At 34.6% G+C, this 19,911-nt stretch overlaps 1 long non-coding RNA gene across 1 annotated transcript; it reads right to left on the bottom strand.

Moving 5' to 3' along the window:
• Positions 1–7,886: 7,886 nt before the first annotated feature.
• Positions 7,887–11,103, bottom strand: LOC149778304 (uncharacterized). Its single transcript, XR_016415327.1, has 2 exons — positions 10,994–11,103; positions 7,887–8,439 (listed from the first exon to the last, which is right to left on the bottom strand). It is a non-coding gene; the product is annotated as an uncharacterized LOC149778304 (long non-coding RNA).
• Between the last annotated feature and the right edge of the window lie 8,808 nt (positions 11,104–19,911).

Below are 19,911 nucleotides of genomic sequence, written 5' to 3'. Positions count from 1 at the left end.
TCGTGATTTGAATAGGTTTTATATTGTATGCAACATAGGTAGTTTATGTATAACTACAACCAGTTTCACTGATATTTCTTGTGCTTAGACCATATATTGTTTGATTTTTAAAAAAATCATATTAGCAAATGCTATCGAGAACATGGTAACACTGATTGTATGTGTGTTTGAAACCAGAAAAACCGAGAAATGTGTAAATACATGAGGTTAGGCTTTGCAGGAAAAGCCGCTGCTTATATAGCTGGGACATTTCATTGGTTCTGATTTGTTATATGATAGTGATATAAAAAGATAATATTTTTTTCTTTATCTATGAGTAAAAGTGGTTATTAAAATCTTCAGATATAACAATTTTGCTTTTCAAATCCAATTCTATGAATTTTGTATTGTTCTTCTTTTCTGGACAAATTTTTAACATGTTACAATGACATGATTAAATGTCTGTTGCGACAATTGATTTAGATTTTTCATGCTATATGATAGGCGCCATGCTACTTCGGGACTGGAGTATTACAGAGAGTACAAATTAAGAGACTTGGGAAGAGAGTATATGCATGTTGAAGAAAGATATTAATTTACCAAAAGAAAACGAAAATAATAAAGAGTATAAAAAAATGAGAAAGTTATAAATCAGGGAAGTAATTGATGATGGATACCATTCACCGCTTTTTTTTTACACTTTTCTACAACTAAAATAGCTCGTTTAGAAGTATGAATTTTTGGAATATGCAGAAACAAGCGGTTCTGCTGTCAGAAATGATGAATAACTTGAATTATATCTACCTTCATAAAAAGTGGAAAGTTGCTAGCACACGGCGCATCCACGGTATTGTCGAAACCACCGTATCTGCCATTTTGAAGGCCGACATGCCTTACCGCACGAAATGTATATTTTGTTATGATTAGAAAAAAACAATAAAAAGATTTTGCAAAAGATTAAAGAAGACTGAATTAAAGTACAACATTATTTGGATTTTCTTTTCTAAGATTTTCAAACAACATTGAATTAAGCTGAATATAGAAATATTTGCATCAAACGCAGATAATATTCCATGAAGTATGGTTTATTTAATTTTGTTTACACATTTTTAAGATGCTACTCTTATTTAATTGTACATCACGTTATTGACTATACAATATATCTCTTTGCCGACAAATCCAATTATTTCATCTGTCATATGCTTAGACCTTTCTTGTCTGAAACAATTTAGCACTATTAAGAAACCTAATAAATGTACAGCCATCTTCCACGGTGTTCAAACAATTGTTATTCTTTGGACCATATATTATCCAGTCATTCCATATTTGCTGTAAGATATAATGACCAAGCTTTTCATGTCAGATAATGTTTAAGTGGTATATGGAAATGTCCCGATACTTAATCAAATGTTTTGTTTCATGAAGCAGTGATATATAGTGAGTAGATTTTAGTACTTCTACTTAGGTAAATAACACCCAGTAAGTAAAGCAAGTTCGAACCAGGATAGAAACTCATATTTAAATCTTAGAACGTCCGCCTTGGAAGCGGGAGGTCGTGGGTTCGAACCCAGGCCGAGTCGTACCAAAGACTTACAAAAATGGTACTAACAGCTGCCTCGCTAGACGCTCAGCAAAGAGTTTGGTGTTAGGACTAGTCAGCCTGGTGTCAGGATAATGTGACTGGGTGGGACATCATGCTACATGTCTGCAGCATGATGCCCCAGTGCTAGACATCACTATAAACTGCCACACTGCAGACATCGTAGCAATATGACTGATTTTTTTTTAAAGCTACGTTAAAAATCCTAATCACACACACACACACACACACACATTTAAATCAACATACTGCTGTATACGGACAGTGAGACAATGTACATCACGACACCCTGTAGGGTGTAATTACAAGCTGGAATACGTTTACGAATAAACCAAGCTGTAAGACCTTTACCTCTTCAAAGACGATTTATTCGTCTTGTCATACAAAAATGGAATTGTCTTCTCATATTTTTGTAGCAGTACCGTCTCTGTGTTGAGTATTATACAGCCAAGAGATTGCAAAGCAGGAATCGCATATATTTGGGCTGTTATGAAGGTAACTCTAGTGTATGCCGATGTGGCCATGTAGGCTCATTTACTAATTTTAAATAAAGTAGTATTGGTTGTTCTAAAACTACACCTGTTACTTTGCTAGTCGGTACTGAACGCATGCATGACCTGCATGCCTTTTACTACAGAGTGAAGATGAAAGTGGGTAAAGAGTAGCAGTACTTATAATAACATACATTATGTGAGTAATATATCATAAATGGTACAAATTCCAAGTGTTCCTATTACCACATGACAAAACCCTCAACTCAGAACTATTACCCGACTCATTTGTTTGAACCTTTGGCTAGATTCAAATAGTTCGTGATCTCAAACTGTTCATATATTATTATAAAAATATGATATTTAAAAAAGCACTCCCCAGTCCGAACAGGCCCGTGTGTTGCATTGATATGCCTAACACTTGCTTTTTATCAGATGACAATGGCAGAATCGATCTCATTTAGTTGATTTTAACTTAACTCTCAACATAATGATTAAACTGTTCAAACAAATGCATAAGTAACTAAGTATGCATGCTTTGGCGTCCTTAACTTCTGTATGTATTCATTTATGTCCGTCTAAATTGTCCACCTAAATTGTATCAGATAAGTTATTACTACAAGAGTGCATAAAATGGAAACCTGGATTTAGTATCATCATACTTGCAATCTCCACTGCTAAATCCATACTTGTATCGGTCTTTCACATATGTAATGATGGGTTCGAACCCCGGCCGAGTCATACCAAAGACTTATTCAAATGGTACTAACAGCTGCCTCGCTAGGCACTCTGCATTAAAAGGTTAGTGTTAGGAACGGTCGGCCTGGTTTCAGGATAATGTGACTGGGTGGGACATGATGCTACATCTCCTCGGCATGATACCCCAGTGCTAGACATTGCTGAAGACTGTCATACTGCAGTCATAGAAGCGATAACACATGCACACACATCTGATGGCTAATCATGTACAAAGGTAATAACAAAAATAGTATCATCATGGTATCCTGGCGGCGGTATTTATCATTGTTCAGACGTAAATAATATATTCATTAGAATAAATATTTACATCGGAAGACTATGATATTTAATACCACAGATAATACCTTTTCGTATGCAAGGGACGATGTAAGTTTCCAGATAGATAACGTTAAACATTTAAAAATATTAGTTTTTGTTAGATGGAAAAAATAATATGTGTGAGAAAAATGGGATTCTGATTTTTTCATGTACATGGTATTTGCAAACGTTGTCTTGCGCATGATGTAAATAACTGATAGCATTAAAGATAAATTCACAAAGCATACCATCCACAATTTTGTCAACTATCTCATTGAAACGTCTTTAACTGAAAACAACAAACATGGCAAGGGAACAATAGAGACAATCCGCTTTCTTACAAATACAGAAACAAACCACAACTTAAGGGCTTAAATTGTAATGTTTGTAATTGTTTCTTTTCACCCAAGCAACGCTATGCAACTGAGGCATGTTGTATGATAACGTTTGTAATCGTTTCCTTCTATCAAAGCGTTGCAGTGTAACAATGGAGGCATATAATTTAATAACTATTTTAGAGATAAATATCCCTAAATATATTGACAAAAGATGTTTTAACTGTGCCTGAATGTTTGGAAACAGAAAATTATCATCCAATCTAGAAAGGTATGTTAGATTATCAGGCCAGTGATCGCTTGAAGAATACACGCGACGGCATTAAATAAATTGTATGAATTTATACCGTTGAGGTAGTGGACACATGCTTGGCATAGAATCAGAAAGAGTCTCCACCATGTCGTTTCAAATTCACATATTGGGGTCCTTTCTGATAAGAAATAGTTGTTGACTTCAGACTTTTCTTATGATTTTCAAACGCTGGATAACTTGGTAAACCCGAAGACAATGACTGTCTTCACACGCTGTATCATATTATCATATGTTCGGGTATAATGTTTACATGTACATTGTCATATATATTCGGAAAAATTGTGTGTTTGCTTATGTGAGGAAACAAATAACGTACAAAAGAAAGACTTTGTAAGAAAGATAAGCTGTTTGCTGTAAGGAGTGAGAATACGTCAGATGTGATAAACACTTTATATTTGTTTCAACATTTATGGTGATAAATAATGAAATGTACCCCGGGTACACGTAAGCACACATAAATGTATTCCACGAATGCAAATAGTGAAAATTTAAATATTTTGCCTGAAAATCCGCTAAATTGCAAAACGGGTCTAAGTCCGCATTTGTGGGATACATTTGTGCCTACATCAAAGCCCTTCATCAAGTCCATCCTGGCAGTAAGACCACCCAGTTATTAGACCCCATTTTATCGGAACGGTATCTTTTGATTTCCACTTTTAGGGTATTTTAATTCAATATCCCTTACCCTAAGTTAGAGAATTCTATTTCAGTTCAATTCGATAAAATATAACTAAACCGATCCAAACAATTCAGATCACCTGACTTGGGCAAATTAGTTACGTTATGACAAACGGCTCAGTAATCAATGACGTGGTTTGTTAGTGTCAAACCTTCGTAAAATCAAAATGTGAGAGTATTAATGATAATCTATTGATCAGGTGCAAATGAAAAAGATGAAAACTGGCTTTTCATTTAAAAGTGAAATTAAAGTTAATTCGTTAATTATTGCAACATCAAGGTAAAAAAATACGTTTTAATGTTAAACACTCTAATTGAAAAAATATGAGCATTTATATTACAAAAGCGTTTCTAGCAACCATTACAGATCATATGAAAATGGTAAGCCATATATGTATTGAAGCTAAATTCAAAAGGTATAATCATAATTTGTATCTTAAATGATGTTGTTTAACGTTAGACTTCTCAGGAAACTCACTCGAAAGACCAACCCGCTATTAAGACCGTTATTTGTGAGAACGTATAAATCTGGTTGCGTTCAATAACAATGGAATTTTCTCTTTCGATTTATAATGTTTTAAACTCGTTATTTGTTACTGAGCAAATTACCAAGAATGAATAATTCCGTTAAATTGCTTACTACCCACAACCTGAGTTTGATGTATAATGGATAAACGAATTCTCATATAAAGCTTAGTAATTAAAAAAAAATATTGAATCTGACGAAATGTGCCTAAGTGGAAATAAATGTTGGAGCTAAAATAATTTGAATGTAAGCAACATCATTTGTCTTTATTTCTTCTCTCATCTAATGTACGAACTGCTCCCGCTTGAAGAAGAAATATTTCATCTGATCGTCCACAACGGTTGCACACAGACCATTGTTTATTTCGCGATGTTAAGGAAAGCAAGTTGTTGTGTTTGTCTGCCAGTCTAAACAAGCATGTATTTGTCTTGTTTTATGGTTGACCGACTATGTCTCCGAACATTTTTGTTCAAACAGAAAATCTACTTAAAACGTAAACCTTCGAATCGAATAGTCGCTTTGTTTTCATATTTGCACCCCAACCCCACCTCTGGGACTTGAATTTAAAGGAAGATTGCAAACTTTTATTCAGCTGAAGGAAATTATACGAGCGAGATATATATTTGAAAAGGAGAGTTTGTATTCCTCACCATATTTGAAAAGGTGAGTTTTTATTCCTCACCATGTACATATATCCGTACAAAATAACTACCTACATACATACAATGTGCATATATCGATAATTGCACATTCTGCTAATAACTATGTACAATGTTGGAATTAATGTCATTCGTAAAACAAAACTTAAAATACTTCTTTAATGTTGAACTATTCCTTCTTCTCATATGGTTTAATATTCAAGGCCTAGTGGTTAGAGCGTCCGCCTCGGATGCGGGAGGTCGTGGGTTCGATCCCCGGCCGATTCATACCAAAGACTTACAAAAATGGTACAAACAGTTGCCTCGCTTGGCGCTCAGCATCAAGAGGTTAGTGTTCGTACTGGCCGGCATGGTGTCAGGATAATGTGACTGGGTGGGAAATCATGAGACATGTCTGCGGCATGATGCCACAGTGCTAGACATCACTATAAACTGCCACATTGCAGACATCGTAGCGATATGACTGAACAATTGTTAAAGCTACCTTAAAAATCCAAATCGCATCACACATCACGCTAACATTCAAGCTCAGCAGAGATTAAATTATATTTGAACAGTGTGCATGATCATAGAAATGCAGCGCACGTCATACGGAGCAAGCAATTATTTCGATGCATTACTATTTTCTTCACGAAACAGCAAATGCGCGTGTATGTTGTGTACGGTTATATAACTAATAAGAACTATACAGCGAACAAAGCATATGAGCTTTTTCCTTTTCACTGATTGTATATACTGAAGTACACAAACAGAACACATTTCACTCATAACATTGATGCACGTTATTTGATGTTTTCTGCAGTATATAACGTTCTCATCATTTAGCATTTAATATATAGAAACTATTAATACGCATGTCAACAATACACTGTTATATGAGGTACCCATATATTAAATACATTCCGAAAATATTATTAAAGTCTGACGTTGGGCCAGTTTTAATCAAAAGTGAACACAGTCCTTTACTCTTCAAAATTTAGGTTTTATGTACGCGTTCAAAGTAAATTCAATGTTACTGAACTAGAAAGTACAATTTTGTGTCAAAATTAAGAAAGATGAACACTGTACAAACAGAAACAAATTGTAAAGGTGAACTAATCATCGCCTGCAGCTTATTCTCTTGTTCAGTACATATATTTTTAGTTTTCTAATATGTTTCTATTACTGCTACATTTTCTAAAACTTCTACAAGAAAATCTAAAAACGTTTTAAATTTTTGCAATTGGCATATTTAATAAAAATATAATTTAAAACATCGCTGCTTTATATAGTTGGTTATACATACAAGTAATACGCATTTATTGTAGACCGACAAATAGAGACACAACTGGTGGAGAGAGAGAGATAGATAGATAGATAGCGACACCCCAGAGGACAGTGAAGCCAGTATGTGTGCAATGTAACTTCATCTTTCTTTATCTTGCAACGCGTAGGGCTATCATTACAAAAGTATTATTGTCTTTAGTAGACTTCAGATTTATGTTTGTGACTGAGCCTGTACCGATAAATCACTTCCGACAAATTGTTATCATTGTTCCGATTCATTTGAAGTTTAAGTTCCGACCAAACTGATGAAGGTTTAAATGTTTTACAATTGAACTACAATATTTCAGGATCTTCGACAAACGTGAATGCGATGACACACACCCTACGAAACGGACCACACAAGAATCATGAAATGTTTGAGGGTTTATCATAAAGTGGATAAATCCTATTCGACATTCCTCAAGATGATACCAAATGTAAAGTTATTATTGTTAATATGTTTTACAAATTTTGAAGCCCATGTAATCATTAAAGCTGAAACAAAACGAGCTGAGGGATTTATTTCTGAAAAAAAATACTACTCCACCTTGGAATTCACTCATGGTATCTAAATATCCTCTTTGGTTTGGTTTGGTGCAACATATTATTATAAATCTTATTTGGAAGGTAAGATTGACGGACTTCACATGTCTTCAAATCATTTCGATATTACTTCGCTTTGCTTTCGTCGAAACTCGCATACACATAGAAACTTATTTCAATAAAGATGTCTAGGCAAATGCAGTATCGGTGTAGAGATGCACTGGATGTTTGTTAAAACAGAAAAAGATAATTAAATTGTTGCATTATCCGATGAAAAGAGTTATTTGAATATATCAAAGCTGCACTTTCTTAATATAGTACTGTAACATTCGTCTCTGTCTTAGGTCTAATTTGTCCACTGCTGAATAAACTAAATACAAAAAATAAATCAAACAATAATATATAGTAATCATATAATTGGATATTATCAATAATAAAGAACAGTTATGATAATCACGAAGAACAACATTGATAGTTTACGAAGGGTTATAATGAAGAAAGTAAAATTTTGTAACAACTTAAACAACTTTTGCATGAACAATAGTGTTTTTGTTGTTTTAAAAACATACATATTATTGCATCATTCAGTTAATGATTGGTTTCACCGTCTTTTGATGGCAAGTTTCTACACAGAACGACGTGTGCTAAATGATCAATTTACACCACCAAGGTCGTTGTCCATCAAGTATACCGTCACACTCACAAATGTACTTCTTTGTAGCCAACGGACACTTTAGCTCTGCGAGCACGCATTGGCCGGTACCGTAACCTTTGCATCTACATTTGTTTTCACAAGTAAACCAGTTGGTACTCGTGCCCTCATAGCTCACTCGCAAACACCCGCTCCATGTTTCTTTACAGTCAATGTAGATTCCGGCAGTTGTCGATGCTGGGATAAATGCCACCATTGCCATGAAGCTCAAACTAACAAACATCCCTTTGACTGCATGCATTCTGGTATGTTAGAGAAAACAAAGAATATCTTACACAATTTTTCATTAAATATGCTTATTTAATTTTTAACATAAAAAGTTTAGAAACTGCCAACTATCAACATATTCAAAACTATATAATTTCTCGCTTCATTCCCATTTGTTTAAAAACACAAAACACAACAAAAATGATAGTTTTTAACAACTCAGTCTGCTAAAAATATTTAAAATTAATACTTGAAGTTCCATTTTTATTGCAGTCAAGCTTTAGGGATATTATTTGCTCTGAGCTAATGGCACCAAACTAGTTCACAGAGCAAACATGTAACTTGATACTGATATGTAATAGACTAAAAAGGATGCACTGTAAATCAATTTTGCATACTGGTCCGCTTGAATCTAAATTCTTCCATAAACATGAAGGAAACAGAAATTATTTCTTTCGAAATGGCGAAAGCTGTTTCATACAGTTTGCCTCGCACACTGCTGCAGGCTTAAGTTTGTTGTCTATTTGGCTCTTTATTAATTTATTTTGCACCCGTCATGCGGGGAGTACATTGCTTCAAAGTGGGGCTTTCGCTGGAAATAGACATGTGAGCATCCCACTCTGCACCATCGCCATTAAATAAGCACCTGTCATTTTTAGGCGATTTACTATCCAAGTTTGCATATTATCCCTACGCTAAACAACTCGGAGGACACATCTGTTTCTTAAGAGTAACAAAATAGTTCCAAGCACATGGTCACTTTATTTTGTTTATTTTCATGACTTGCTAAGCATAGCCTGATATATGTGTTGATTACGTCTTTGACTAAAATTCTACATATAAATTAAAGTTTTTTTTTTGCAAAATGTAAAATCACATATGCTTCTTTGAACATTAAAGTTTCGAAGGTGTGTAGTTGTGCACGTCGTCAAGCCCTTAAATTTCGGAGGTTCTTAAATCTTGAATATAGTCCGCAATCCCAGAAGCAATCGGTTTTGAGAGAAACCGAAACTGGTGAAGTGTGGCTGTTATCCATTTAGCATTTCCAAGCAGGACAATGAATATGCTTTATACTATCATATTCGGTTGAGCAGAGGCTATTAGAGATGCAGTGCAAACATAACTTCTTTATATATGCCAGCAACTCCAAATCGCTGCATGCTGGTTATTACAGAAGATCTGGATAGAGCATATCCATCTTGACGAAAAATATATATTTTTTCAATTACCAGAAGCGCAAATGATACACAATTGGAAATTAAGATTTACCTGAGGTGATATTGCAGGGACGTAGCTGATAATGGATATCATTCTACTACTAACTGAAATTTCAGATGTATGTATCTTGGATTATGTAACATGAAGCTGCTCTACTTTTACACACGAGTTTTAAACTAGCTAGTAAGGAAGTGAACACAGAAGATATATTTCATTAGGATTGATCAAGCTTGGTATCGAGATATCGTAATAGATGAAATAGGTTTGAATACAATACAATATTAATTGCAATATTAATTGCATTGAACGTCTTATGTCCGATTTTCAAACAACTTTGAATTATATTGAAGATAGTAATTTTTGCATCAATCTCGGTGACTGTTTGAGGCAGTTTGGTTATTTTACGCCTGATTGGTAGGAAACTGGTAAGCAACTGTTTTTTTTTTTTTAAATTGTAATTTGATAATACTTTATCGACGTTTTGTAAATTTAAAGATTCTTCTTTTGTCTATTTACCAAATTATTGATTCTTGTGGTCCAATTATTTTGTCATTAAACCTTTCTTCTCTGAAACTACTTAGCTTTATTACTAAGCTTAACATATCTTCATTAGTGCCCACAAAATATTTCCATGTTTTCTAACTTGACCTATCCAGTAATTCCTTATCTGCTATAAGAAGTAATGATCGCTTTCCATAAAGCTTTCACTGTAATAACATTGAAAAATGATACGCGTCCTCAGTGATGTGCTTCACGAAGTAACATGCCATATATACCATGTTTATACACTTTATTGTCATTGCTTTAATAATTTTACAACAACAAAATGGTTCTCAATAAATTGTGTAACTATCAACATTTAAGTTAATTTCTTCACCTTCCATTTGTTACTTTAAATACGGTTTTAGAATATGTCATCCTAGAGATTTGGATATTTTGGAAAGTTGATTTTTGTAGGCTTTTTGTTGTAATGTTTTTATTCCATATGCAAGTTTTATCTTAATTGATCAAGAAATATTTGATGTATTTCTGTTTGACTGATATCAGAAATGTTAACGAAAGAATTAACGTTGCAAAAACTTGACGAAATGAAATTTTTATAACTTACTTATCATAAAGAATGTCACCAATGTGATTTTAGTCCAAATACATCATCCAAAACAATTAAGTCCTTTTGACTGGTATATGTGCTTATTTACAGATAGATGGTGTTATTCGTTTTGTAAACGTTTTAAAGTAATCCAAAAGAGCGAGAAATTTATATTTACGCAGCTGATATGAGACCAAAATCGTCTAGATTTTGATTACAAGTGATAGCGCGCATTGTTTCGTTGAACCACAAAAAATTAAAATGCAAACCTTTCTACTTACTGAGGATAAAATTCAAAAGAAAAACTAGTCTTCTCCAAGCTTACTCCGTCGAATGTTCTCCCGAGCATCTCGCAACCGATTTTAAAGAACGTATTTATTTTGAAACAAATATGGCTGAGTAGTTTCTTCTGTATTAGATTCCTTGTACTATCTCAAAAGATAATCTTTTATTTGTTAGATTCTTATTTAGCTGGCTCGTGTTTCTTCCATGAAGCCGTATATATAGCAGGGTTTTCTACTTGTATCTTTATTTCGTCAGTTTTCGAATTAGGTATTTAACACACCAATGGGGTGAATCAGTTTGTTACGATTAAAGAAACTCATACAAATAATCCAACTGGGATATAAGAAAATCGAGATTATTTCCAGCACAACGTCCATCAAGGTGCAAGTATAAGCCTGAATAATATTATGAATTAACTAAAAGCAGTAATCCCTTTGCATCTATACTGAAAATTTGTTTTATAAATCAGAGAGAAATGTAATGTGATGTGATGTGATTTTGATTTTTAACGTAGCTTTAACAATTTTTCAGTAATATCGCTACGATGTCTGCAATGTGGCAGTTTATAGTGATGTCTAGCACTGGGGCATCATGCCGCAGACATGTAGCATGATGTCCCACCCAGTCACATTATCCTGACACCGGGCCGACCAGTCCTAACACTAACCTCTTAATGCTGAGCGCCAAGCGAGGCAGCTGTTAGTACCGATTTTGTAGGTCTTTGGTATGACTCGGCCGGGAGATAAATGTAATTGTCTTTTGTAAATTATTTCAGCAGGACCGCCTCTGTGTTCAGGAAACTGAAAACAACTGATTGTACGTATTAGGAAGGTAACTGGAGTGAAGACGAAAATGGGTAAAGAGTACTTGTATTTACTATAGCATACAATATACGATTTATATATCAGTAATGGTACCACCTCGCAGTGCCCCTTTCACCCCATGACAAATCACTGACACAGACCTATTAACCTGGTTCGCTTTTTGCAAACTTTTGCCTGATTCAAATCCATTTTGATCTCAATTTTTTCATAATATTATTATTGACAATATGATAAATAAAAACAGTGGTCCCCAATCAGAACAGGCTGGCATGGTGCAAAGACGATTCCAAGCATTTGCACATTTCAGATAACCTATGCATGCCTATGATAACAAGAAAAAAGCATCAAAAATCGAACGATGGAGTTATTACCAACACAAGTGAAATATCACCTACAAAGTCCATACTTCTAGTGTTCTTCCATTATTTGAACTCATCATAACGCTGTATAATAATTTACTTAGATAAGAAGGTATTTTACTACTGATTACTTTAACCAAAACATTATGTACGGGCCTAAACATAATGTTTCGTTATATGGACGGATCATTTAAAGAATTAACAAGACACCATTTAAAATTGTTATACATGTTTCACATTGCGGATACTTCACAAGATGTGTTTTTCATACATGCTTGGCATAACTATAGAAATATATAACTTGTCATGCGATAATGATTGTGAACCACGCTGTTTTACACTAAACTATTTGGGACCTTTCAAATATAAATTGTTTAAAACACCTTATTTTTCCTGTGGTATCATATACTGGGTAACTTTATAGGTTTGAAGACATTGCTTTACTCTATAGCTAATGTTCCGGTAAACATTTAACATGTACAGTATTACATCTATTCCAAATCTGACTTGATTATATGAACTAACAAAGGAAGAACTTTTAAGAAAGGAACTTTGTTTGTTGTAGTGGCGTTGAATGCTGCAGATGTTATAACAGATCTTTCGATATAATAAAGGGAAAAGGCATTAATGTTTTATAGTAGCTGACTTGATACATTTCCATGAAAAATGGAGACATTTAAGTTTGTTTAAGTTTCATTCCTACCACTCTGTAAATTATACAACTCTTAAACCAGCACACCAATTAATTCGGCGGTTCTCTTACAAATAATTGTGGCAAGAACTTAGCAATAAAAAGAATTATCAAACCTTATTTGGCATGATACTTTTAAAGATTAGCTTCAAAAGTAGCATACATATTCGATACATATGCGCATCACCTAAAGTAAACCCATTTAAGGCTTGACCAAGTACAATGTCGACAGACATAAACTGCGAGCTATCTAGAAAAGAACAACTTGTACAGGTACTTCTATGCCATTCCCCAACCCTTTAATGATCTACAGTATTTAATTTCATGAAAATGAAAAACGTTCATTTGAATTCCATTTTGGGCTACGACATATATTAATCTATTTCAACGCTTTTAATTAACAATTTACTGTTTGTACGTAGCTATTATCCTTACACCGTATGATTTCGCACAAAATGATTTTTAGAAACAGGCATCCAATAAGCCTTTGTTCATCGCCAGCCAGAGAAAGTACTAGTTCGGAATAAAACCTCAGTTATATTTGAAACGATGGAAGGGAATGGTATTATATATAGACCGAATTTCCAAACAATTGTGAAGGTGCATTTTAGTAAATGTGCCATAAGATAGCCCCAGTATCTGAACTGACTGAATCGAAAGCAAGATGTTTCTTTGATAACATTGCCTTTAATTGCTCAAACTCATCTGCCTCGTAAGATGTGGTTGATGTAGCAGTTTATTGCCACAAATTGGTAACTACTGCATTGACATCAAGCAATATATTTTAGTGTAATCACTGGAAGAATTTTAGTAGCGAAGCGAAGGTTTTTCAAAGAAATTGAAGGTCGAGGTAATTCACAAATTTATTCAAAAGGGTAAAATTACATGAAAATGATCAAGTAACTTTGCTACAATATGAATCCGGATTTCTTCTAGGAGAAAAGAAACTGTTTTGGAATGCATTTTAAAGCTTGACAAAGATCTATTATATCGCAATCGACAGGCGAGCAGGCCACTGTACATGTTTCCAAGACGATATTACTTATTGCACATTTCAGTAGAATGTTAAACTGCTACTCAGCTTGGCTGGATATGTAATGGTAAATATTAGAATCTGTCCGAATATAATTTTATCTGCGTAATTGCATTACAAGTCACAATTGATAGGTAAGAGCTTCCTTAAAGTTAATCATAGTATTTATGTGGTTACAAATATTACCTTGTCTTCTAAATAAATGCTTTGCTGTATTATTAATTTGCACGTTTTTGCTACAGCGTGATGTACATGCAGTGAGAAAACGTAGGTGAAATAATGGTATTAATCTAAACAAATCAAAACTTGCAACATGCCTACCAACTCGTAGAACCATTTAGAAATCACGAAGCAATATTGGCATCCTTTTCAACAGTAGTTTCTGCAAAACAAATTCCAGCAAAATTACTTTAAGAACTACCCAGCATTTGCTCACAGAGAGTAAATTTTGATGCAGAACTGTCCGTAACAAATGTGGCTTTGAACTTAATCTTAATCTCAAATCCAAATGGCATAAAAGGTTTTCATAATTTAACTAACGTTTCACGACGCGTACCACAATTGGATATTCATTCATCATACCATTTCTAATAATAATGTACGAAAACGTATACATACCTCTAGTATTCAAAAATGTACCCCACTACCGATCATGCGACACTATTTAGTGCTATGACACACCCGACCCACACCCTCCAGAAAAGAAAAATGAAACACTAGAAACCGTGTTAGCACATGTAAATGAAACGAAACGTCCAATTACACATGGTCTTAAGCAAAATATGTATTTCTATTAATTCCGGAATAGTAATCTAAGTGTACTCTTAATATATTTCTATTAAATATTGACGGTCTGTATACATGCACCAAAACCTGATTTTGCCTTGCAACTTTCAACAATGCATGTTCTTATGTCTTTGTTTTTCGTTTTTCTTGATAGATAGATAGATAGATAGATAGATAGATGGATGGATGGATGGATAGATAGACATCACATGGCACATAATAATTATTCCAAGTGCACCGGATCTAGTATGGGATCACGTGTGTCAGGGATTGATTACGACAAATGCGATAAACTGAGAAAGAACAATGCGAAACTAGAATCTATCTGGCCTGAGCGCTTTCGACTCTTTAATGAGTCCTTTTCAAAGGCAAATACAAACCATAGACAAGACAAACAAATAAAACAGAAAGACGGTTATGTTTGCAAAGCTTTAGATGGCTGTTTCAACATGAATTAAACCTTTTAACTGTATTGTTTCATATAGTTTATTTACATTTATTTGTTTGTCTATGTTTTGCACTTGATTTTGAAAAAGACTCATTAAAGAGTCGAAAGTGCTCAGGCTTGTTAGATACGAGAGAGAGAGAGAGAGAGAGAGAGAGAGAGAGAGAGAGCAGTGTATGTATAGAGATTCACCGTATCCGATCTGAATGCACCTAAAGCAAGATGTTGCTCATAATGATTTGTTTTCGAGGAATGTATGGGCATATTTGTTGTTTGGATTATCACTGTGTTGCAACGAAATTATGCAATAATCCAAGTCTTGAATAAACTTAAATAAAAGTAAGATTTATCATATTCACCAAATAATCTACGCTACAGTATGAATCAGTATTTCTGCTCGAAACAAAGCATGGCAAGCATCTTGCAAACTTAACATGGACATATTATATTGTGAATAACTGGAATACAAAGTACAACAACGCCACTGTATCTTCTTTTTCAATACAATCCCTTTTTGAATATTCTAATGGAGAGTTAGGTTGGTTAGATGTTTATTGGTAAATCTTAGAAACTGGTCAAAGACAATGTTATGTCATTCTCTACTTTATAAATCGAAGTAGCACCGGCTTCTTTACAGTGCATTGTAATTTTCATCTCCTTGCATTTAATGCATTAACCTCCACAGAGATGTTTTGTTGTATGATGATTGTCAGTTTTAATTACGCGCCCTCGCTACTACGCGGAGTATATACAATTAGCAAACACGTGCTTCTGCACAAAATACATAAAATATCTACAAATGCATTCCCCACAAAAAGCTTGTACAAGAGACATGATTTTTCTTGTTAGAAAACTGTGCTTATCTAAATGGAGATAGGAGTCGTCATGGTATGTGTAGTATTACTGTTCAATGGATCTCGCCAATATATTCCAATTACTCACCCAAATACTCCTGTTTTATATTTATGCACATAATTACAAACCTTCGAAAATATATACATGAACACATGTATATCAAATGCATATATCAATGTTATTCCGATACAGTTGGAAAAATACCGTGTAGGATATACTGGATAGTGATCATGAAAGCATACCAAAGAGCGAGCTTTAATTTTATGATAATGACGGACATTGATTCCTTTAAGTATCAAGTTTCGAAAGTTGAAAACTATAATTCGACCCTCTAATGGTTTTTATGTTCTTGTTCCCGAAATAAGAACATTGCCCTACTTTGGAAGATCTGATAAAATACATTTGTATTCAAGAAATATCTCTTTTCTTATACAACTTTCTATGCCGTCTGCAATCTTGATACATCTTCTTCGCAGTCTTAGTTCATCTTTCTGATTTATCCACTTAGATTCGTACCATGCCTTTGAGATAATGGTGTCTATATTTAGATGTTGTTCGTGATATTACAGAATAGTAGCATATGAAGATCTTAAAGCTATTACTAAACATCTTTATATTTTATTTATTATTTGTTATATTTCTGGGGTGTGGGTTGCAATAACTTTCTTGCAGTAAAAGAGTAATGTTCAAAATTTCTTCAGCGATGTTATGCCTTGAGAGGTTTCAAAATGCCTTTAGCTATGCAGAGAATTCAATGTCCATCTCTTTGGCTGGCCATAGGTGGGTAATGACCCAAGATATGTGACAATTTGTTCCTGTATAAAAGAAACTATGTTTGATGTTGCATGCAGAGGCGACAAAAATATCAAAAACTAGAGTTGTTTCCACCTGACACAGTTGCAGTAGGCATTCGCATAAAGTATAACTGAAGAAAATTCTCAATGTCACGTTTGCTCAGCTCGAGTAGGTAAGTCGTTTATAAACTAAGGTATTATTACAAACCTTGGTTTGATGTCTAAACATTGCGCAGGCTAGATTTAATCTGTTACGCAAGATTACCGTGACCAGAGAGAAGACCGGCATCCTGGATCCGAACAAGGCGTTAGATCGATCGACGTCCCATGTATGTGTTACAGCTTAGTCCTAAAATCAGAGGAACCAGCGAGGGCCCGGGGCGTGTTCTAAATCCGTCCCCACGTGGACAGACAGCGAGAAGGACATTGTCCGCTGAGTTTGATTGGATCGGGTCAGCGACACCCAATCGGAATTTTGACCCGAATTATATCTTGTGACTAGCAAGCGAATATTTAGTCTCGCCTTGGAAGATTGCTGAGCAATATAAGGTTACTCCGAGGAAGACATTCGAAATTTGGCGATAAAACTTAGGATATTCTAAGGAAAGACAAAGCTTCGTAAAGGTCAGTAAGTTATTTCCTCGACTTTTGCAGAATATTACGGCATTTGTAACTGTAATTATTTATAGTATGTATAATTAATTACTAGGATCGTTTAGTACGTAGAATTACCTCTGTAGTGTTTAATTTACATGAGTATTTGAGAAATAAGATTGAGTATTATGTAGATAATTATGTAGATTGTTAGCTGGTGGGAAGAAATAATTTTGCAATTCGCTATTAGGTCACCTCGTAGTAAACTAGTGCATTTATTCATGTGATATGTTAGAATTTACACACGCTTGAATTGTGAATTTGGAAAATGGTTGAAGTGTGTAAGATTAGTTAATATGGATGTACGGATATATCAGAGCATGGATATTTGAATAATTGTGCACTTTGTATGAGTTGCATTGTAAAGAAATGCGTCTGATTGTTGTGATCTTGTTTAGTATCATGGAATTCGGAATGTGTACTGATGTGACACAATTTATTGATGTATGTATGAGAAGTAATTGTTACCGTGATTTTAATACGACGCTGTTTTACCATACTAGAAAGAATGAGTATTTATATGTGAATGAATGCGCGACCGAAGAAATTGAATAGCCGTTATCTGATGATAGGCTGGGTGTAGTTTGAAATGAGAGGCTCAGGAAAATATTTTGCCGTCCATGTGTTTTCACAGGAAGCTTTTTGGGGGACAGAACTTCCGGTTCAGCTGAGTACGGAGTCTCTACTAGGGGTGACGAAAGTGAGACTAACAGAGCAGTTGGAATCGACAAGTCTAGTCGGTAGAGAGAGTCGATGAGGAGGAGGAAAAGGAATCGAGGAGGAGAAAGTGGAGAAGGAGGTGGCGTAAAGAGACGTCCATGAGAAGTCCAGGAGGAGAAGGAATTTGGAGAAAGTCTAAACGAAGATTGATAAATTGTTTGATTGTTATTTTTATGGCGCACCAGCATCATTAGACTATGCAGCGCCATGCAAGAGGTTATATGTATGATCATTTAAAAATGATAAAAGGTTTTATATCGACCAGCGAAAACAGTTGAAAGTAAAATGATAAACTGCTTAAGGGTAACATATAAAGCTTCCCGATCAACGGGGAATGTAAACAGTATATGTTAATAAAGACAGATGAAAAGTTGTTGCAAATAAGGGACGGTAAAGACATTACATAAAAATGCTCAATGTGATGGAATAAATGTCATAGATTGGAGTAACTGTTTACTTCTTTTAGGAATTCTACAATACAAGTCACGTCCACTGTATCAAAAGTTCCTTCTTCTCATGCACATTGTAACACTGATCGCGTGTAGGTTGCAGGTCGAAACACTCTATCATAAAGTGCTTACCAGTGAATGGCTCAATATGACCAGTTCGAATTCTTGCGATGACTACCTCCTCCCTACGAATGTTTCTGTAGGAAGGAGTCCATTGTCCTAGGGCTGGCTTAATTGCATGAAGTTTGTTATTCACTGTATCATTCCATGATGCATGCCACTTATGACGTTAAGTCTCTTTGATACTAGGTTTAAAATCAGTATACGGTATTTTAAAATCAGGTGGTTCTTGGAATAGGCCGATTTGAGCATCGTGATCGGCCCGAGAGGAAGAGCAGAATGAATTGGAGGAATAAGAGAGAAGAATACACAAATGAGTAGAATAGAAGGACAGGTGGAAAGCTATCTCACATTACTAATCACATGATGCAATAGGCTATCACATGGTCAAGCGGAAGGAGAGTACGTGGGAATTTTTAATCATTTGACTATTGAATTGTAATCAAATTTGTTATTCGTTATTTCACTTTTTTATATATTCAATCATCTAACCGTTGACATTGCTGACTGGGGGTTCGGAGCTTTACATATATATTTCACTAAATTAACTTCCAACCAAAATTGATTCTGGATGGGACTTCTATAATAATTTAAATAAAATATTGGAAGCACCCTACCCCAACTATAACACACCTACCACAGTGGCGGCATAACAGCCCGCCACACCACACTCAGCAGGAAATTTGTGCGAAGACTTTCCTAAACAAATTAAATGAAATGTTAGATACCGCTCTCATAGTTTGAAGAACACAGCTCATTAGTACAGATAAACACTGGTCTATGTTTGTATCAATACAAAGAACATTGTTTCCAAAACCTTGTCGTATTTTTTTGTACTTTGTTACTTAAAAAGGACGTATTATGTGTTCTTATCGACTGTTGTATATTTGCATAAAAGCAAAGGCAAATGTTTTTGCTAAACATGTGAAAGATGTACACTCTGCGTTAAAAATATAAAGATGTACTATTGCAGAGTTAGAAACAAATTTTGTAGACACAAACACACACATAGATAGATTGAGATATTTATCATTTAGTTGAAAGGTGGATGGTAGAAGGCGTGGTTGTTAATGGAAATTGTTATATTCATGGAGATAATGGGTTGTTAAACGCGATATGAATTAATGTTTTCCTGCTCTTGTTCAATAAAAAGTTTATTCTTAAAACCTTTTGGTTGCTGTTCT

This window comes from Sinohyriopsis cumingii, chromosome 17, assembly GCF_028554795.1.
Source record: "Sinohyriopsis cumingii isolate HCF-2022 chromosome 17, ASM2855479v2, whole genome shotgun sequence".
NCBI classification, from domain to species: domain Eukaryota; kingdom Metazoa; phylum Mollusca; class Bivalvia; order Unionida; family Unionidae; genus Sinohyriopsis; species Sinohyriopsis cumingii.
This window is presented reverse-complemented; position numbering and strand designations above follow the sequence as displayed.